This window comes from Delphinus delphis, chromosome 17 (genome assembly GCF_949987515.2).
Source record: "Delphinus delphis chromosome 17, mDelDel1.2, whole genome shotgun sequence".
Classification (NCBI taxonomy): Eukaryota; Metazoa; Chordata; class Mammalia; order Artiodactyla; family Delphinidae; genus Delphinus; species Delphinus delphis.
Genome location: NC_082699.1, coordinates 47383384 through 47406407, shown reverse-complemented (window position 1 = coordinate 47406407; position 23024 = coordinate 47383384). Strand labels below are relative to the sequence as shown.

Sequence of the window (23024 nt, the reverse complement as noted above, 5' to 3'; positions counted from 1 at the left end):
GTGATATGGTGAGATTGTTTTTAGGAAAGGTTACTCTATAAAAAGGTAGGAAGTGAAATGGAGAGAAACAAGCATGGTAGTAAAAAGAAAAATTGAGAAGCTGTTAAGATAATAAAGGTCAGATAGGACCTGAACAGTGGTAATGCAGATGGAAAGGAGGTGATATCTTTAAGATATTCTGAAGATGTAGGAAGAATAGGACTTAGTGACCAATCAGCTGGGACAGGTGAGGGAGAGAGAAGAGTCCACAAAAGAATCCAGTAAACTCATTTAATTTGGTGTTTAGGTTTTTTTTTGTTGTTTTTGTTTTGTCTGTTTGTTTTGTTTTGTTTCACTGCACTGCATGGCTTACGGGATCTTAATTTCCCAACCAGGGATCAAACCGGAGCCCATGGCAGTGAAAGCACCGAGTCCTAACCACTGGACCGCCAGGGAATTTCTATCACTTAATTTGATTTAAATGAATAAAATCTCATTAAATCAATGTTGAACTTCATCCCAAAGATAATAAAAGACTGTAAAAGTACACTTGTTTGGGGAATTCCCTGGCAGTCCAGTGGTTAGGACTCTGTGCTTTCATTGCAGGGGGCATGGGTTTGACCCCTGGTCAGGGAACTAAGATCCCACAAGCCATGCAGCGCAGCCAAAAAAACTACACTTGTTTGGCTACAACAATCTTCTGCCATTTTTTTCTATTTAACTCTGTAATAGTCTAAGGTTGATCTAGAGCTGTGTTGTCTGATATGGTAGCCACTAGCCATAGCCACACTAGCCACAGGTGGCTAGTAAATTTAAATTTATATTAATTTATTACTAAATTACTTAAAATTAAGTAACATTAAAAATTCAATTCTTGGGGACTTCCCTGGCAGTCCAGTGGTTAAGACTCCATGCTCCCAATGCAGAGGGCATGGGTTCAATCCCTGGTTGGGGAACTAAGATCCTGCATGCCACATGGCACAACCAAAAAAGAAAAAATAAGTTCTTCATATGATCCAGCGATCCCACTCCTGGGCATATATCTGGAGAAAACTAAAATTCGAAAAGATACATGCACCCCAGTGTTCACAGCAGCACTGTTTACAACAGCCAAGACATGGAAACAACCTAAATGTCCATCAACAGATGAATGGATAAAGAATATGTGGTATATATACACAATGCAATATTATTTGGCCATAAAAAAAGAATGAAATAATGCCATCTGCAGCAACATGGATGGACCTAGAGATTATCATACTAAGTGAAGTAAGTCAGACAAAGAAAGACAAATATCATATCTACTTACACGTGGAATCTAAAAAGAATAATACAAATTAACTTATTTATAAAACAGAAACAGACTTACTGACATTGAAAACAAACTTATGGTTACCAGAGGGGAAAGGGGGGAAGGGATAAATTAGGAGTTTAGGATTAAAATATACACACTACTGTATATAAAATAGCTAACCAACAAGGACCGACTATAGCACAGGGAACTATACTCAATATCTTGTAATAACCTATAATGAAAAAGAATCAAAAAAAGGATATCTGTATATATATATATATATATATATATATATATATATATATATATATAACGGAATCACTTTGCTGTGCACCTGAAACTAACACAACGTTGTAAATCAACTATATTTCAATAAAAATTTTTTAAAAATTCAACTCTTCAGTTACACTAGTTACATTTCAAGTGCTCAATAACTGTATGTGGCTAATGGTTACCATTTTGCACAGCATCAATATAGAACATTTTCATCTCAGAAGAAATATCTATTGGACAGCACTAATAGAGGATCATCTAGGCATCTGTATTGCAAGGAGTCAACATTAGGAAAAGCATTCCATTATCTTTATTCTTTGTTTATTTGTAAGATAGTTTAGTATTTTTTTTTTAAGTGTGACAATGAATTAAGAAACGGGAACAGGACTTCCCTAGTGGCAGAATGGTTAAGAATCCGCCTGCCAATACAAGGAACACGGGTTTGATTCCTGGTCCGGGAAGATCCCACATGCCACAGAGCAACAAAGCCCCTGTGCCATAACTACTGAGACTGTGCTCTAGAGCCCGCGAGCCACAACTACTGAGCCCATCTGCCACAACTACTGAAGCCCACGCACCTAGAGAAGAGAAGCCACCACAATGAGAAGCCCACACACCACAACAGAGTAGCCCCTGCTCGCCACAACTAGAGAAAGACTGCGTGCAACAATGAAGACCCAACACAGCCAAAAATAAAATATTAATTAATTTTTTTAAAGAAATTCAAATTGAAAAAAATAATAAAAATGGGCAGAAGATCTGAAAAGACATTAAAAAAGAAAGAAAGAAAGAAACAGGAATGTTTGAAGGTGAGGAGATCTTGGCAGACTCAACAACATTGTTTTCTTTTGAGAAACAACACCAAGGTTTGAAAATTCCAGAAGACGTCTCAAGATCATAACACCCTTGAGAAAATGAGCTCATTTTTAAGTAAGTCTGTGAGACTGATAAAAGATACATTATTCCCCATATGTAAGCAATAAGTAAATAAGGTTCAATTTTAAAGCCTTGTGCAATTGTCATGAGTAGTTTAGTCAAGAATAAAAAACTGAGTATAGAGGTTTAAAGAAAGAGTCTATTCCAGGACTTTTCCCCGTAACAACAGTAAGCTTACCAACAGAGAAAGAATGCTTTACCTCATGGGATGCTTTCAGTGATATATACAGAAAAATTCGACACAAACTGACAAATAAGGAAAGTTATTGGCTCATTTACCTAGAAAATCCAGAAGTGGATAAGGTTTCAGAATTGATTGGTCTAGCAGTCTAGCTATGTTTTATCAAGGACTCGGTTTCATTCTAAATCTGTACATGGTGTTGACTTTATTTTAACAATGATTACTTTCACTGACATAATATGGCTGACAAAAATAATCAGGGCCTCTTCATACCTAAGCTAGTCTGCTCCCATATCCCTTCAACAGAAGTTCTAAACTGTGCACTGATTAGAGCACTTCTCATTCATCCCTGGGGCCAGGGCAGTCCATGCTCTGCTAACTTAGCTGTGACTAACCTGAATCCATCATCGTAGCAAGAGGCTTGGCCTACCCAAACCACGTGGTTACCACATAAAAGGGGAAGACTGAAATAGATGTTGGGGAAATAACCATAATATTTACAATGTCAGCAGAAAAAGAAGATAATTTTTTAGTTCTCATTTATATCAACTTATTTTTTTAAATCCTTACATTCCAAGCCATTTTTTCTTGATAAAACACTGTGAAATGTGAAAATGAGCAAATGATGTTTCAAGTTCACAGATAAAGATCACATTAGAGAAAGCACGAGGAAGAAAATGGTGGCATGAAGGTAATTTTACTTTTTACTGCAGCCACAAAAAGTGAGGGAAATAGGTTCAAAAAGAATTGATGGTATAAGGATAATTGGGATATATTCAGATTTTACTCTAAAACTATAGATGAGAATCTTTCATAAAATGCAAGCAGTACCAAAAGTAAAGTGGAATGACTTTGGCCACCCTACTGTTAAAATATACACACATAGGAATTAATTACCTTATAAATAGAGTTTCTAATATACAAATACGTATTGAATTGATGACCATGATAAGGTACAACCTTAAGCAAGTTATTGCTTACCTTTCTCCACTGTTGATTGGAAGATTTTTATTCAAATCCAGTAGAAACATTTCAAAAGTTTTATCAAAATAACTGAAAGTTTATTCCCCTAATGTTTTTTTCAAGTAACTAAAAGGACCCTAGGTGGATGCAGGAGGTTAAAAATAATAATAATAGTAATAATAATGCCCACACTTTGTTTTACTCTCATTTGATGTTTAATGACAAAATTTTGGTTTCAACGTCTACCTCAATGAAACTAATATCTAAAACTGTCTCTCATTTCACTTCTTCATTCTCAGCTGTCTATGAAGTATTTATACTTGAGGATTCCACTACCACCTCCAACTTAATATGCCTAAAACAGAATTTATCCACTATCCCTTCCCCAGCAACAACAAAAAGTTCCTTTTCCAACTTCTATTTTTCTGTCATTGGAATCATTATTCCCACTCCCACCCCCCAGCCCCAAATCTTCTGTGGCAGGAATGTCAAAAACATCTGTAATTACTCCTTATGTTTTTTCTTATATGTAATCAGCCCCTGCATACTATCAATTATTTCTTTATCATATCTCAGAGATATCCCATAAACTATTCTCATTGCCACCACTCTAACCTAGGTTATTATCACATCCCACTCAAATAATTGCAATATCCTAGTCGGAGAAAGATCACTGGACTTGGACTCTGTATACCACCAATTAGTTATGTCCTTTTAGGTATCACAATCTTTGAGCCCCAAACTCCTCTATAAAATGAATAGGGCTAGGACTTCCCTGGCGGTCCAGTGGTTAAGACTCTGCTCTTCCAATGCAGTGGGTGCAGGTTCCATCCCTGGTCCAGGAAATAAGATCCTGCATGGCATGTGTGTGGTACGGCCAAAAATTAAAAAGATAAAATGGACAGGACAAGGTTGTCACTATGTTCTCTTCAGTTCTAAAATTTTGTGCCAGAACTATTTCCCCTTGCTTCAGTCTCTTCTACTTTTCCCCTCCAAATCATTCAGTACACTGCTATCAGATCAACCTTTAAAAACACCCCTTTTACTATGACATGTAGGAGGCAGAGTAAAGCAACAGTTCAGAGTGCCAGCTCTAAGGTCAGAAGGCAAGGATTCTAACCTCAGCTCTACCACTTATCAACCATGTTACAAAGCATGTTCCTCATCTGTTGAACAGGGAAACAGACAGCACCTCATTAAAGAGCTCAAAATTAAATGAGGTAATACATATATATGCCTGGCACATTGTTAAGTGCTCAATAAATGTTTATTATTCTTACATTACCCAATCAAAATCCAACAACTCATCCTGCCTACAAAACAAGTCCAAAATCTGTAGCCAGAGTTTTAACTTTTTCTGCATCTACCTCTGAACCACTTTTTTTACACTTGTCTTTACTGTTACATTCTATAGACCCTCCCTCCCAAACATGTTGGTCTACTCTTTATCTTCAAGGGCTTTCTGACTTATTTGCATCTCTTCAATGCCACTTATGCCTAGAACACGTCAGCCTCTTTTGTCTACTTATTTGAAATCAAAAGGCTTTCAGCTACATGTAAAACAAACGGACAAACAAAAACCTTAAACTAGGTTAAACAATAAGGAAATGTTTGGCCTGGTGGCAAGGCAGGTTTTATTTTATTTGTTTAATATTTATTTATTTGACTGTGCTGGGTCTTAGTTGCAGCACGCAGGATCTTCATTGCAGCATGCTGCAGCATGCGGGATCTTTAGTTGCAGCATGCGGGATCTAGTTCCCTGACCAGGGACCAAACCCAGGCCCCCTGCATTGGGATCACGGAGCCTTAACCACTGGACCACCAGGGAAGTCCCAAGGCAGGTTTTAGATTGGCTGGATCCAGTGGCTCCACCTCTGTTTCTCTGCAGTTCTCTTGGCAGTGCCCTTGTCTGTATGTTTCCTTGACCCTCTGGCTGACTTACTACCTGGAAAACAATGGCTCTAGTTGTTCCAGGCTTCATATTCATGCACCCTGTTGTTTGAGGAAGAGAGAAATTCTTCCCAGTATTCCAAGTAAGAGTCCTGAAATTCACCTTGATTGGGTCATAGTCTCCTCTTCCCATCCCCCATCCTCAGCCCCAACCAAACAATGATGTGACCAGGGGAAATGGAATGTGCCAGTGATTATATTAAACCAACCACAAATCCCCCTGAAACTTGAGGTGGGATCAGGTTCCCTCCAAATACTTGAGCTTATGGTAGAAGACATTATCCAAGCTAAAGTCTGAATGCTGTTAACAGTGAGAAAGCAAATAATGAATATTGGTTATGGAGCCAAGCATGTCCACTCCACCATCCCTAAGGCCCAATTAAAGACTATCTCTTTGACGATGTTAGTTTCTATAAACACTGCTTTGACTTGCTTTATACTATGTATATGTCTTGCCTCTCTCAGTAGATTATAAATTCCTGAAGTCAGGGACACTATATTCCTACTCAGCACTAAGCACATATAGAGAGAGCTCCTTGAGGGATAAAATAGTTGAATGTTGGATTCAGTGCTATGTATTTGGAAAGTGGAACTAAGTGGTTGAAAGAAGTGGGGTGGGTAGAAAAGAGTATCACAGCTCTTAGAACAATTCTGGGGGAGAGGAACAACCTAGGTAATGGATCACTGGGTAAAATAACTCAGGAAGTGTCGCTCCCCAAAATAGGATTAGGGGAGTGATAGGAATCCCATTTCTACTTTCAGATTTGAGGCCAATATGATTTTCTAATAGCTCTGTTTGATGATTATATTTACGCCTCCACAAGTGGCTTTCTTAGCCTTGATAATCTCAATTCAAGTTTCTTATTTCCTTTGGATCTCGCAAAGTGTTTCTCCTCACGTGGTATCAGGGAAAACATATTCTGTTCATTTACTTCATAACTGCTCCCTTGACCTCTCTATTGCTCCCCTGACCATTAGAACCCAAGATGCTCTTGCAAACAGGACTAATTATTGACAGTCTTCATCTTTTGCAAATGGAAGTGATGACAGACCCACTGCTTTGTATAAAAATATTTTGCTATTTCTATACAAAATATTTTATTAATGGAAACCACACAGTATGTTATATTGAAGTGTTATGACTTGAAATTTGTGTATCTAATGTCTCTAATAATAAAGGCTTCACAGTACAACTGTTGCTTGTAGATTTGCAGCTGGCTGGCATTTTAACTTTTAATTTACATTTTTAATTTAAATATGACTGATCTGAAATAATTAGAAAAATTCTCCTTGAATCATTGCATTTCAAAAGAAGAAAGCAAATCCAGCTGTCTAGTTGTGAGGCAACCTTTTATTTAGAAATTGAGATCATTAGCACATCATTAATGCTTTCTTTCTATTAAATATTCTCCTAATAATGCTAATCAAATGAAGCCTCTTTATATAAAGTCAGATTCACCAGAACAACATAGCAAAGTATAGAGGTGAGAATTATTAACATGTTATGAAAAAAAAAACTCATTTCTAAAAACAGTTTCAATAAACAATAAGTATGCAAATAACTACTGCAGTTTCTCTTTCTCAAACCTTAAAAAATGCATTTTTAGGTAATGGTTCCAATAATTGTTCTGTCTTCCCCACTGAATTTTGAACTCCTGAAGGTATGTGTAATGCCTTATTCTTATTATTCACTTATCCTCTAGCATAGTGCTTTCTATACCACTGAATATTTATTAAATCTAATTAAAAATCAATAAGCCCTGCTAATAAACCAGCAATTAATAGGAAATATTTTGACTCTAAAATCCTGACACTTGAAAGAAAAACATCTAAGCATAGGAATGTGATTTTCCTCATTTAAAATGCTGAGGTTTTATTTTTTTCCTTTTGCTTTTAGCCTTTATTGTTAACCTAAGTATTGAAAAAAAGTAAATATATCTGGTTAATGATAAAACATCACTTCACATTTTCAAATCCTAGATCATCTTCATTTTAGTTTTAATTTACCTTTTAATTTAATTTTACTTTTTTAGAAAAAGAAGAAAAATGACTAAACTCTTTTTTTTTTTTTTTTTTGTGGTACGCGGGCCTCTCACCGTTGTGGCCTCTCCCATTTCAGAGCACAGGCTCCAGACGCGCAGGCTCAGCGGCCATGGCTCACAGGCCCAGCCGCTCCGCTGCATGTGGGATCTTCCCAGACCGGGCACGAACCCGTGTCCCCTGCATGGGCAGGCGGACTCTCAACCACTGCGCCACCAGGGAAGCCCCCTAAACTCTTTTTTAATGCTGAGTGTAGGAGGTCATAATTTTCTGCTGCAGGATTGCTGATGTTTTTTCCTTCTTCATTCCCATGTGTTTCTATGAAAGGACTATTCTTTTGTTACTGTGTATGTGTTATAGGGATATGATTTAAGTCACTTTGTGATGATGATGATGACCCTTTAGACCACTTCCTCACAGAATGCTCAAGAAGTTGGCAAATCTGTTAACCTCAGCCAGAAAGGTTTAGATATTATAATAATATATTTAGATATTATAATTCTGATAATCCACTATGGATAAGGTATACACCTCAGGCTAGAAACCTGAACTGCGTAAGAAGACCCCAATTAATCTGAGACATTTAAGCCAGTCTCCTAAACCTTAGTCCAAGAATGAGTCAGTATGTGATGAAAACACTTCTCGTGTGATGGTACTGAGATGCCTTGTCATATAGAGGCAGGGAGATGAAAGGCAAGGAAACCGTGCTTGCAAAATTGATCTAATCCTTTAAGGTTTCTGTATGGTTATAATTATTTCATAATCAAAAACACATCTTTTGGGCTTCCCTGGTGGCACAGTGGTTGAGAATCTGCCTGCCGATGCAGGGGACACGGGTTCGAGCCCTGGTCTGGGAAGATCCCACATGCCACAGAGCAACTAGGCCCGTGAGCCACAACTACTGAGCTTGCGCGTCTGGGAGCCTGTGCTCTGCAACAAGAGAGGCCGCAACAGTGAGAGGCCCGCGCACCGCGATGAAGAGTGGCCCCCGCTTGCCACAACTAGAGAAAGCCCTTGCACAGAAACGAAGACCCAACACAGACAAAAAATAAATTAAAAAAAAAACATCTTTTATGCTTGAGGTGGGGTTTTTTTTTTGCTATTTCCTTTAATTTTTTGTTCTATCTTAATATTTAGTGAAGTTTTCAAAATGACCACTTATTTATTCTGTCCTAAGGAGAACCAAGGAAGGAAATATTGTTCACATTTGGACCAGAGTTTGGTACCCAGCATAATTCAAATTGGGACAGCACAAATCTTCCCAAGGGAAGATGAAAATGGAGGTGAAATAATTAGGGTCATTTGCTTGGCTTCTCCTCCTAGAGATTTTCCTTCCAGAATTTTCACTGAAAGAACTTCAGAGGGTTTTGTGTTTCAGCTTTTACAAGAAAAGCGTTGTGACACAGCATCGTGACACATCATATTTTTACAAAGTTTATAAGATCATTCTTAAGCATGAGTTAAGCACTCTTAACTCATGTAATTTCCCTAAGAGAAGGAGGTAGAAAAATAGTGAGGAAAATCTCAGCAAAACAAGACTAAAGACATGGGGACATCTTTGCCTAGTACCATCACCATCAATTTAATTATAGAGCCCCATGGTGCCTGATGATTACCTTCTACTGCACTTGATGCTGTGCTAGGCTGGTACAAAAGATAAGTCCCTAATGGCTTCAAATATGTAGTAATAATTGGGAGCATGAGATTTAATAGAGTTGAAATAATATTGAGAGATAGTAAAAGAAGATATAAAATTCAGTTAGAGGAAAGTTTAGAGGAGTTAAAATAAAAGAGAAATAGCATTGAAATCAGGGGGAATTGTGGGTTGGATCTTTACAAATATAACTGAGAAAAAAATGGCAGAAGAAATGGCTGGGGAAAAAAAATCTTTATCTATATATATTCCTGAATTTGAAGGGAAGAAATTATACCCAGGAGGTACATAGAGGATGGAGAAATATGGTCCTCATTAGCTTCAATAAACCAATTAACATTTTAATCAATTTTTCTAGGCTTGTAGACTAGAGCCTAGAGCATTTTAATCAATTTTTCTAGGCTTGTAGACTAGAAGAAATGCGAACTACCTTTGACTCCTCCACTGAGTCCCCTATATCTATACTGTCACTAAATTCTTTCTACTTTAACCATTTTCTCTACTCTTACTTTTTTCTTGCCTTCTCAACTGCCACTTCACCAGACTTCAATCTGTCTTGTATTAAGGCCAGCAGATTAATATTCCTAATAATTATTTCCATCATGTCACCATTCATCCTCTCAAGAATCTACATTGCCTAGAGTATCAAGGCCAAGCTTCTCTTTTGGAGAAATAAGAGCCCTCCACCATCCAAATTCACCCTCCTTGTATAAATTTTAATTTCTAATACCGCCTAAAACATATACTCATTTCAGACAGGGACATCTATCTAAGCACTTCTCCCACAATGCCAAGCCCATTCTTGCTTTACTGACTGTGCAAGTGCCAGTGTATTGCTGAAAGGACCTTGCTGCTGCCCTGTTCACTAAATTGTCTCATTTTCAAAGTTCAGTTCAAGTCCCACTGCCAGAAAGAGGCCTTTTTCAGTTACTCTGGCTGTAACAACACGGATGCGTCCTATTTCTGAAATCATTCTCTCCTTAGAGTTAGGGCAAGTAAGAAATATTTCTTTCTTTAAAGCTTTACTAGGAAGGTTATAAGCTACTTGGGGCCATGTTTTTAACTTTTTCTCCAGTGTTGTATAAAATGAGTTGGGCCTTTGTTTATTCTTAATGCTTTGACTCACAGAAAAACTGAAATTTAAATTTGAAGATTATGATTTAGGAAAAATTTTTAGGAATTTGTACAAATTTAGAAATGTATACAGTATTGGTGTGGTATAAGTTTTTACTATTTATATTAAGTAGCTTCTTAAAAATAAACTATACTCATGGCAAAAGAAAATTCAAAAGTTTTCCTCTTTAGCCCCAGTCACACTATCCCCAGTTCCACTCTAGAGAGGTAGCCAGTATTAACGGATTCTGCCAAAATCATTCAGAACATGTCTATGCATATGCATGTACTTAAGGCAAATGAGATCATAATTTACATACTGTTCTACCAATTTGCATTTTTAATTAAAAATATACCTTGGAACCCTTTCCATATTAGTACTGTATGATTCCATCATCCTTAATATTTTGCATAGTTTTCCATTTATAGCAGAGCTCCATAATTTATTGAACCAACCCTCTATTGATGAGCATTAAAGTTATTTCCAGTTTTCTTGCTATTACAAACAAAGCTACAATTAACATTTTTTTGCACATTTTTGTGTACTCATGCAAGGGTATGTAGAAAAGAAATTCCTAGGTCAAATGGTAGATGTATGTTACTTTTTTTTTTTTTCTTTGGCTTCACCTCTCAGCTTGCAGGATCTCAGTTCCCTGACCAGGGATCAAACCCAGGCCGGGAAGTAAAAGCACCAAGTCCTAACCACTGGATGGCCAGGGAATTCCCTGTTACATTTTTAAATAATTGCCAATGCTGTCTTCTAACAAAGGTTGCACAAACTTATTCTCCCACCAACTGTGCAGGAATGCTTGTTTCCCTACACCCTCAGCAGCACTGGGTACTACAATTCTCTTTAATCTTTGTCAGTCTAATAGATGAAAAATAATACCTTCCTGCTATTTTAATACTTATTTCTTTAATTATGAATGACAAACGTTTATTGGCCATTTGTGGAGAGTTACTGCAAAATGTCTTTGCTTTTCCTTTTTTGTCTTTTTCTTACTGATTTCTAAACTTAATTGCACATGAGGAAAATTGGTCTTTTGTTGTCTTATGTGTTGAGAACATATTTTCCAGTTTGCCTTTTTTCTTTTGAATATTTTTACGGTGCATTTTTCTCATATTGCTGTTTCAATTTTTTATGTTGTCAACTTTATTATCATTCTTTTGCTATGTAGTCTGTACTTTGTACCATACTAAAGGCCCTCTCATTTCTAAAAGTATTTTCAAAAATGTATCCATTTTCTCATTGGCATTATCGTGGTTTCATTTCTTTCTTTTTTCTTTCAATAAATTTATTTTATTTATTTATTTTTGGCTGCGTTGGGTCTTCGTTGCTGCGCACGGGCTTTCTCTAGTTGCAGTGAGCGGGGGCTACTCTTCATTGCGGTGCACGGGCTTCTCATTACGGTGGCTTCTCTTGTTGCGGAGCACGGGCTCTAGGCACGCAGGCTTCAGTAGCTGTGGCACGCGGGCTCGGTAGTTGTGGTTCGCAGGCTCTAGAGCACAGGCTTAGTAGCTGTGGCACACAGGCTTAGCTGCTCCTCCGCGTGTGGGATCTTCCCGGACCAGGGCTCGAACCCATGTCCCCTGCATTGGCAGGCGGATTCTTAACCACTGCACCACCAGGGAAGCCCTGCTTGGTCTTTTGAGATATATACACATATTTTTATATTATATACAATCTACATAATATATATAGAATAATATATGCATTATATATTATGTATTGATATTTATATCATGTTATTATATAAATACAATACATATGTATTATAAATATTTCTTCATAAATAAATTAGGAGAAATTGATCTCTTACGATCCCAAATAAGGTGAAATGAGGTTGTCATTGATTGCTAGTATATGCCAACAATTTCTACCCTAGGCAAAGTAATAAAAGGCAGGGGGGTGGTAATTCCCTGGCAGTCCAGTGGTTAGGACTCAGCGCTTTCACTGCTGTGGAACTAAGATCCCACAAGCCGAGTGGCGAGCCCCCCAAAAAAAAAAAGCAGAGGAGGACAACATCCCAGCACCTCCCATCTGATTATCTCCACAGGCTTGGCTGTGGATGAAAGAAGATACCTCTATCCATTCCATAGCCAAGAAAGCCCACCCAAATGGATCCAGAACAAATCAAGAATCTCACCTTTGGTGAAAGGTTGAAAGCATTATAGGTAAAAGAATCAAAATGCAATTTAATGGACAGAGATGGGAGGCATCCTTAATTTGGGAGGACCCAAAAACAACTTCATAAAAAATGCCTACTTTGTATTTTAAATTATATATTTAATCTTTTGTTTCCTTTATAAGATATGTCAGTAGTCAGTAATATGGGAAGAGTGTTAAATCTAGTACCAATGTAAGAGGAACATAAGAGCCTGGATTCTGGAGCCAAACTGGGTTCAAATTCCAGCTCTACCACTTAACGACTGTATGGTCTTGGGAACCTCTTCTATAAAATGGACAGAATAATAGCACTCACCGCATAAGGCTCTTCTGAGGAATATGTAAATTAACATACATGCACTTAGAAAAGTACTTGGCACAGAGTAAAGATTATACAAAACTTCTTGCTGTTATAAATGCCTTGGCATCATTTGGGAAGTGGGATGTGGTATTCTGTGTTAGCTTGCTGTCAGTTAAGATAGACTGGAATTCTATCAAATTTTAAAAACTCCCAGCAAAAGATTTATGACCCTTTCTCTTTTCCTAAAATTTTTCTGGTATCCAGTCGCCTGCTATATTGCAGTTAGGTGTTGAAGGTAAATGAAGAGGGATACAAAGATTCTCCAGCAAAGACCCTCTTCTTAGGAAGAGAAAGCAAGAGAGCAAGGGTGTCATATCAGGTATGGTCTTATACATTGATGCTATTCCTGCCTCACTGCAATGGCTCCTTGTGCCACAAGCCATCAGAGGGTAACCAGTAACAGTAGTAGCAGTGGTAGTAGTAGGCATAACATCTGAGTGTGTGCCAGGCAATGGGCTAAGTGCTTTAAATACTTAATTTAATTCTCACAAGAACAAGAACGCTATGATGTAGGTACTGTTACTGAGAGGGGATACTGCATGATGATTTTGACGGTGGGCTTTAGAGGTAGATTTGCCTGGGATTGTATCCTGGCCCCATCAATTAGCTGGCTGTGTCATCTTGGGCAAATTACCTAACCTCTCTCACCCAGAGAATGAGGATAATGATAGTACTTATCTTATAGGGCTTTTGGGTGAGCATTTCATGAGTTAATACATATAATGTCCTCAGGTTTGGACTGGTTTAGAATGTGGGCTGTGAAAACAGGCTGCTTGGGTTTACATCTCAGCTCCATTACTTAGGAGCTAAGTGGCCCTGGGCAAGTTACCTAACTTATCAGTGCCTCGGATTCCTCCTCTGTAAAATGAATGTGGCCAGAAGAGTACCTACCTCATAGAGGTTTTATGAGGATTAAATTGGTTATATCTGTAAAGTGCTTAGAGAAGGGTCTGGCAATATAAACTTCTCCCCCCTTCTCTCTCACCTCCTGGGACTCCAGCTACATGTGTTAAACCTATTCACTGTGTCCCATTTATCTTTGCCTCTCTTTTTTGTCTTTTTTATCCCTTTTGGAGCTTAAGTCAGAATACTTTGTTCTGACCCTTCTTGCAGTTTGTTAAATCAAAAATAAATATTTACATATACTTTGTTGTCTAAATAAAGAATTCTATGCACTCTCAAAATAAAAAAATAAGTGAGTAGACACTGTACATAGCATATATTTGATGCATGTTTGTTATGCTTATTAACCCCTATATAACATGAGAGGAAACTGAAACTTGGGGAGGTCAAAATAACTTTTCAAGGTTACACAGCTAGCGGGTGATGCAACCAGTATTTAGACCCAGAGTCCAGAGCCTTAATTACTTTAATTATCATACTATGCTGCTATTGCCAGAAAACTAGTAGGACATTGCAGATTTTTGGTGATTTACCTTGTTCTTGAGGGTGGATACTGGCTTTGTTATCTAGTATGTGTGTATATTTTAAGGGCTGTGTTGAGGGTTTGTCATTTCAACCTAATCCACCCTACCTACACCATCCCTAATTTTGCTCAAGATACCTAACTCCCAATTAGAAAGCCTAATTCTTATCTACCATTCTGCATATGCAATCAGTGGGAACTCCCCACCCAGAAGAGAAGAGCAGTAAAACTAACAATTCTCAGGCAAGCAGCCTGTGATTCCAGAATTAACCTCATGCTGCTGCCATCATGAGCCCTTGGGCTGGCAGAGGAAATGAATGAATCACCATTGGTTTTTCTTGTTAGTCTTTAGCTATTTGGAGCAGCACCATTTTAAATAATTAATGAAATTTGAAAAAAAAGAATTAGTGATTTCTTTCTTTGCTGATAAAGCCAGGATGTATCAATATTAACTAGCTGTGAAAGAAGAGAGGAAAAACTTTCAGATGATTTTCTAGGAACAGTTCTGCTTAACTAAAAGGCTCAGATAGCAGGAAACCAGATATAAAACTGGAATGGCAGACTATAAAGTATAATTATTATTTTGTTCAACCATCCACCTGCCATCAAATATACAAAACATTATTCTTTTTACAGTGAGTTTAATGATTTCATTCTGTCTCTCCAACCATTAGCTTTTTTTTCCAGTTTGTTCTTCCCCTAAAATATCATCTATTCTAGGGCTTCCCTGGTGGTGCAGTGGCTGGGAATCCGCCTGCCAATGCAGGGGACACAGATTCAAGCCCTGGTCCCAGAAGATCCCACATGCCGCGGAGCTACTGAGCCTGCAAGCCGCAACTACTGAGACCACGAGCCACCACTACTGAGCCCATGAGCCACAGATACCGAGGCCCACGCGCCTAGAGCCCGTGCTCTCCAACAAGAGAAGCCACCGCGATGAGAAGCCCACGCACTGCAACGAAGAGTAGCCCCCGCTTGCCACGGCTGGAGAGGGCCCACGTGCAGCAACGGGGACCAAACATAGCCAAAAATGAATAAATAAAATAAATAAATTTTAAAAAAATATCTATTCTATCAGTTCTGATGACCACATCTATAGGTGACACCTGAATTTTCATGTCTTATGTCTCACATTTGTAACTACTTCTTAGAAATATCTGCATGTTTATCTTGCCATCAGCCCAAATCAAATATATTTAAAAGTAAACATAATTCCACTTCTATCTAGGATGGAGAGAGCTGAAAAGAATATTGTTTCCACCTTAATAAAAAGAAAAGCAGGTCGATCAACATAATCATACCTTTTCTTAAGCCCATCAAACAGCTGATATCACAGGGCAAAAAAAGTACATTGAAATCCAAAGAAAGACAGAAACTTCCAAGGAGAGAGAGGTCAAGAACACAGGCTCACTCGTGGCAGAGCACAAAAGGGAGAAACTCCAGGTGCAGCACAAGCAGGTAAGAAGGCTACAACTAATTTTGTAATGAATTGTTAAAGGCTGAGTGTGGGCTAGTGAGAGAGTTTAGAAACCCTGGGAGCTGCAGACACAGAGGGAGATCACACCCACCTGCAGGTTATTCTCCATGAATATCCACTGACTGTATCAATATATGCGTAATGGAGAGTACATGGTGTCTGAACAGGGCCATTCTATAGGGACAGAAAACATTTACAGATGAACATCAGTGAAACCATGGTGGGGGAAAAAAGTCACAAAGGACTACAAACAGCTTGAATATCATGCGCACATATGTGTTTATGTTTGGGAAGGAAATTGGAGGAGGCAGGAGGGGTACAGGAGTTCTCAATTTGCCTTGGAGATGAAAGGTTTTAGGTATCAACTATAGTGTGGCTTTTTTCCAACAATTTCCTATCATGAGGCTTGGCAGTTATTAGTACCATTATGGGAAGATGTAGAGAAAACAGTGTGAAATCAAGACTGAGAAACGGGGGGGACTTCTCTGGTGACGCAGTGGTTAAGACTCTGCGCTCCCAATGCAGGGGGCCCGGGTTCCATCCCTGGTCAGGAAACTAGATCCCACATGCATGCCGCAACTAAGAGTTCACATGCCGGAACTAAGGAGTCTGAGAGCCGCAACTAAGGAGCCCACTTGCAGCAGCAACTAAGACCCGACACAACCAAATAAATAAATAAATAATTTTTAAAAAGACTGAGAAACGGTTGAGATGAAAGACAAAGTGTAGCAGCTTTTCTATGTGGCTGTTCCCTTCTCAAAAACAGCCTTATCCATCACCCCTACCCACTCCACTTGCTTCCTTAGGCTTACATGTCAATTTCTGCCTGCACTTCTGCTGCCAAGGGTATGTTTACAAAGTTCTTATTACCTGCAATATGGACCATCTCTTTTTCCCTTGTCTGACTGCCCCTTGGGGTTTTCTCCCACCACAGTGAGTGAGGGCAGGGCACTAAATAAGAGCCCAGGAGAGTATCCCCAGGTTTGCCTTATCTGGCTGATGGCTGTCTCTGAACCAGATGCCATCTTTTACTGACACTGGACACGGGTATGGGTCTCCCATTTCTGAGATAGCACAGTGTCATATGCCCTGTTTTCTTTTGTTCACTTAGAGAGCTGTTTCTACCACCCAAGTCACTTCCTTTTAATAACTTCCAAACCTTTTCCACATTCTAAAGTCAAAATTTTGTGTTGCTTGTGTTAACCACTGGACTCAATCAGCAGCTTTGTTTTAAAAACAAGGCTACAAAAATCCTCTATGCTAAAACAGAATTGGTCTTTGGGGAAGAGGAGCTCTAAGAAAAATGTGTTTGGAGTTTAATCACACCGCCAACAAAATAATTTAAAAGTCATTTGAATTACAACTAATCAAAAACATATCATTGCTCACCAAACCTATATGGCTACATGAACCTCTACCTGTAGGGAAGAATGGAGCAATTGCGGTAGAAAGAGAATAAAGAATTGGAACATGTTTCTTTGGTTTAACCTCAGACATAGGGAAAATCTGATTTGAAGGAAAATGTATGTAAAACGTTTTTCACTAGGCTGCAGTCACACATTGGATTTCAGTGCGCGCTGGGGAAAAAGGTACATTTTGACCCATTCCAGTTCATTCTCAGGACTAGACATGATTTGGAGGGAACTAGAAAGATCTCATACCCCAAAATAATCTTTTTTATACCTTGGGACAAAAATGTATCAGAATAACCCCCAGAGAGTATCTTCCTAGAATTCCCTGACTGGTAAGTTTTGGCATCATCACCTGTCATATGGACTGTGGCTTTGCTTTTAATTAATTAATTAATTAATTAATTTTTGTCTCTAATTTCCCCTCCTTTCTGAGTCTTGTTATCTCATCTCAGGCAGTCAGTCACTTACATTTCAGCATGGCTTTGTTCTGCAGTGCAAAAATTTCAGGATATAAATTATCCAGAGTGATAGGAGTACAGTCTGGCTACTTAAACCAGTTTGATGCTTCTTAACTCATTAAACCCAAGTTTAACAGACTGTTACTCAAAATTCACTGCCTCGTCAGTTGGTGATTCAGCTCAGTTCTAGCCACTATGCACTGCCCTTGGTCCCAAATGAAAACAGCTTTCTCTCTGCAACTTCTGGATACTGCTTGAACAGTTCTCTTTGGATTCTATCTTAAACCTCTTTATCAAATTTCTAATCTCAGGAGCCCTAGGCCTATTCAGGTGAAGTGATTTAAACTGCTTCTTCCTCCTTCTAAGCCTTTTCTAGACAACTTATCTGTATAAAGCTAATGTACTTCTCGCACTGGACTCTCCTAGTGTCCTTCCTGCTCTGGTTCCTCATGCCTCTGGAACTTTCCCCAAGTGTCTCTTTAAGTAACTTCTACCTTTCATTTTATCCATCTTTTCCTCTCATAGTTTTACCTCCAGGACTTCCAGAACCTTCATCCTATCCCTCTTTTTTTTTTTTTTGAAATGGATAATTATATTTTTTTTACATCTTTATTGGAGTATAATCGCTTTACAATGGTGTGTTAGTTTCTGCTTTATAACAAAGTGAATCAATTATACATATACATATGTTCCCATATCTCTTCCCTCTTGCATCTCCCTCCCACCCTCCCTATCCCACCCCTCTAGGTGGTCACAAAGCACTGAGCTGATCTCCCTGTGCTATGTGGCTGCTTCCCACTAGCTATCTACCTTACATTTGGTAGCGTATATATGTCCATGCCTCTCTCTCGCTTTGTCACAGCTTACCCTTCCCCCTCCCCATATCCTCAAGTCCATTCTCTAGTAGGTCTGTGTCTTTATTCCTGTCTTACCCCCATCCTATCCCTCCTGATAAAACATAAAGCCCATTTACATTTCAGTTACTCTTGCTTCCATGTGAACAAGAGCACTAGATCCTTAAATCCACACATTCACTGGGGAAGGGTTATCTTTTTTTCAGTCACAAGTTTAATCATCAAAAATCTTGTTAGCCAAGACTGCTTTACATTTGGCACCTGATTAAGACAGGAAGACCCTATCGTAGGGCATAGCCTAGGACCTGGATGCAGAGATGGTTAGGAAACACATGGGAGATTACAGTAATTCATCAAGGCTCCAGAAAGGATACAGCTCCAAAATTTGGGGAAGAGGTCAAGGAAAGGTTAGCTTCTGATATTCAAACTAAAAAATTTGGATAGGACTGCATCTGCAAAAATGACTCACTTTCAGTGATTTAAAAACATGTCCCGAATGGAGCTATTGTCTCTTAGTCCAATTAAGAAAGTCACTGGGTTTCTCAAAAAACTAGTCCACTCAGTGATATTGTCAAATGCCTCAGATTCTTGTTGTGCTGTCATAACAGGAGGATTGGAAGTCGGCCTCAGACCTGAGAAAAGGAAGGCAAGAGAGCAAGCTGATATTAGACTTACCCAGCATCCCCAGATGGCAGGACACTTTGGCTTCAGAGGACCAATGTCAATTATTTAGTTAAACTATACCTAGAATAGAACAGGGGCAAGGTACACTTAATTTTATAAAAATAGCCAGTAATTACATCTAACTATTTTTGTTGTTATTATTTTCAACAAGTGTTGCAGTAGGCAGAGAGAACTAGGAAGAGGAGCGGATATGAATGTCACGGATGAGGAAAATGATGTACATTTATGGCCAGATAGGAAAATAAATTGCTAAATGGAAGTTTCACAAGAGATGCAGCTCAGGAGTGGGTGAACAGAAAGAAAGACTCAGAGAAAGGCAAGGCTGACCTACTGATAAGAGAAAGTTAGGATGAGGCATAATCACAAGGGAGTGCATTTATAGATAACACCTGAATCTAAATGCCTGCATGAAGAGGAAAATTGGGAGAAGACGTCCCATGTGGAGCTTGCTATATATAGCAAGCATTTTTTTTCCCAATGAAGTTGATACTTTGTAACGTCAAGCAATTGAGGGGTAAGCATTTAGAACCTAAGTAGAAGATAGGGAATAGCATTTGATTAGTTGGATGTATTAAATCAGCTATGAAGACAGATTACATAAATGCTGCTAGAACTGTTACTTAATATACGAAATAAGTTCAGGGTTTCCCCAATTTTAGTCTTTGGGAACTACCTTTATCATCTTGGCCATATCCTCATACCACTTATACTCTGTTTAATGTAATTCTTTAAAACAATTAATTTTTTTCACACTTTAGCTTCATCCTAAACAATAGTATCTATGACCCCATGAGTTTGATAAGCTAGTTACATCTTTTTCTAACATATATTAACGTAAATGTATAACCTTAAAAGTTCTTCATCTGTGTGACAGAATAAATCAACCTGTGTATTGTACAACTGGTGATACACAGATCCCATTCTGAGAAACCCTAAGGTATATCAATATATTGTTTGTCTACAGTAATGTTGTGGTTTGGTGTGTAAGAAAGTAAGTACTAAATGCACTTAGAACTTTTTCTTCAGGTTCCTTCCCTTTTGAGAGGAAAAAGGAGGAAAAATATAGCATCATTAATTCCCTCCTACTTGGGTGGCTCAGGGACTTATTTTTAAGTTATTGAAACCACTGATTACTCAAAGTGTAAGCCAGGGTGGGTAGCCATTTGTAAGAGGGCTTTAGATTAATAGAAGAGCAAGCTCTCCCCTGGTATGGAAGGAAGTGTATGTAGAGAGGTAGATGGAGTGATTGATTGCTCCTGGATACACTGAATATGCTTTTATTCAGGCTACAACACACCATAAAGAAAAGCTGTGGATGGGAATGAACAGTGTACCTGTTGAAAGACAGACCCTCTTTGGAGAAAATCAACTAACATTTATATTCAAGTACCCACATACTATGAAGAACAGGTAAAGATCCAGCCTACTTGGACCCACTGCACACATCCTTATTGAGTTTCTACCAAAATGTAGCACCAACATTTTGTCTCCCAATTGGATTTACCACTAAGAGAGAGAAGTTGAAGCAAATAGCCAATGTTGGCATCTGGATATACATAAATTCTGTAAATTCTGAAATTGGCATCCTAACTTATAAATCAGCCTCTTCTGAGTTAAGTTAGAATGAATGAGTTGCCCCTAGACTTGAACAATTTTTTAAGAAGTAAAAAAATAATTTTTCAACCTGCAAGGCTGAACATCTGTGGAGGCGCTACTAAGAAAATCATTCATAGTTGGGGCCCAGGTTGATCAGAAGGCTAGCCTATCTTTCTTTGAAACCTCAGTAGGTAAACGGGTACTAAAGACAAACTTAATCTCTGGTCCAGTTTTCCAAAGGCTGGCTCTGCTCGTTGGATAGCATTCTGAGGGGTTCCTATTACTCATCTCAAAGCTACATCTAACATCTTACTAATGGAGGCTCTGCCTTGATATTCAATGAAAGATATTCACTAATGGAGTATTTTAAGAAATGAAATGAGTTTATGTGGTAGGTAGAGTATTTTGAAACATAGCAAAGACTGGTTTGTGCTAGAAGCCTTCATTTGGTGAGACTGGCTTCTTGTCACCAAACCATCTGCCTGTCTTCCATGGGCTATGCTGATCTTCTTGTTAAACTGTCTTTTGCCCACTTAGCTCATCAGTTAACAAACTCTGTTAATTAGATGCTAAGAGAACAAGGTGATGTCTAGGTAGCTAGGTAGCAAAATCCAGAACCAACTTCTAATTATACAGTACTGAAAACAAAGTCTTTATCACTAAATAAGCTCTGTCTGGAGCAGGTTAGTACATAAACTTTATTTTTACTTTTCTTTTAAGTGGTCACGCTGGGCTAACTTCACAAAAGTAGTTATTGCTATAAAAGTCTTAGAAGAAAACACAGTGGTAAATCTTCATGACCTTGGGTTTGTCAATGGCTTCTTAGCTATGACACCAAAAGCATGAGCAATAGAGGAAAAAAATAGATAAATTGAACTTCATCAAAATTTAAAACTTTTGGGGCTTCCCTGGTGGCACAGTAGTTGAGAGTCTGCCTGCCAGTGCAGGGGATGCGGGTTCGAGCCCTGGTCTGGGAGGATCCCATGTGCCGCAGAGCGGCTGGGCCCGTGAGCCACAACTACTGAGCCTGCGCGTCTGGAGCCTGTGCTCCGCAGCAGGAGAGGCCGCAGCGGTGAGAGGCCCGCGCACCGCGGTGAGGGGTGGCCCCCGCTTGCCACAACTGGAGAAAGCCCTCGTACAGAAACGAAGACCCAACACAGCCAAAAATAAATAAATAAATAAATAAATAAATTTATTTTTTAAAAAAATTTAAAACTTTTGTGCATCAAAGGACATTGTCAAAAACTGAAAAAATACACATAACTGGAGAGAAAATTTGCAAATCACATATCCAAGAGGGGACTTGTACCCAGAAAATATAAAGAACTCTTACAACTCAATAACAGAAAAATAAATAGACCAATTAAAAAATGGGCAAAGAGATGTACAGATGATCCCTAACTTATGGTGATTTTTCGACTTTATGATACACATTCAATAGAAACCGTACTTTGAATTTTATTCTTTTCCTGGGGCTAGCTAGCAATATGCAGTAGGATACTTTCACAATGCTGGGCACTGGCAGTGAGGTACAGCTCCCAGTCAGCCACGAGATCATGAGGGTAAACAATCGATACACTTCCAACCATTTTGTACCCATACAACCATTCTGTTTTTCATCTTCAGTAGAGTATTCAATAAGTTACATGAGATATTCAGCAGTTTATTATAAGATAGGCTTTGTGTTAGATGGTTTTGCCTAACTGTAAGTCAATGTAATTGTTCTCAGTATGTTTAAGGTAAGCTAGGCTGAATCATGTTCAGTAGGTTAGGTATATTAAATGCATTTTTGACTTATGATATTTTCACTTTACAGTGGGTTTATTGGGACATAGCCCCACCAGAAGTCGAGGAAGATCTATATAGACTTTTCTCCAAAGAAGACATTCAAATAGCCTACAAGCACATGAAAAGATGCTCAACTTCATTAATCATTAGGGAAATGCAAGTCAAAACCACAATGAGATGCCACTTTACATCCACTAGGATGGATATAATTTTTTTTTTTAAGTAAATTTATTTATTTATTTTTGGCTGTGTTGGGTCTTCGCTGCTGCATGCGGGCTTTTCTCTAGTTGTGGCGAGCGGGGGCTACTCTTCGTTGCGGTGCGCGGGTCTTCTCATTGCGGAGGCTTCTCTTGTTGGGAGCATGGGCTCTAGGCGCGTGGGCTTCAGTAGTTGTGGCACGCAGGCTCATAGTTGTGGC

At 38.7% G+C, this 23024-nt stretch overlaps 1 protein-coding gene across 1 annotated transcript in view; it reads right to left on the bottom strand.

Moving 5' to 3' along the window:
- The window catches only part of RIMS2 (regulating synaptic membrane exocytosis 2), a 609946-nt gene that overhangs the window by 566564 nt on the left and 20358 nt on the right, over window positions 1-23024 (bottom strand). The window contains exons 4-5 of the mRNA XM_059995029.1: window positions 19214-19282; window positions 15906-15988 (exon numbers count right to left, since the gene is read on the bottom strand). The gene's annotated coding sequence lies outside the window, so the exon portion shown is untranslated. The remainder of the gene's footprint in view (window positions 1-15905; window positions 15989-19213; window positions 19283-23024) is intronic.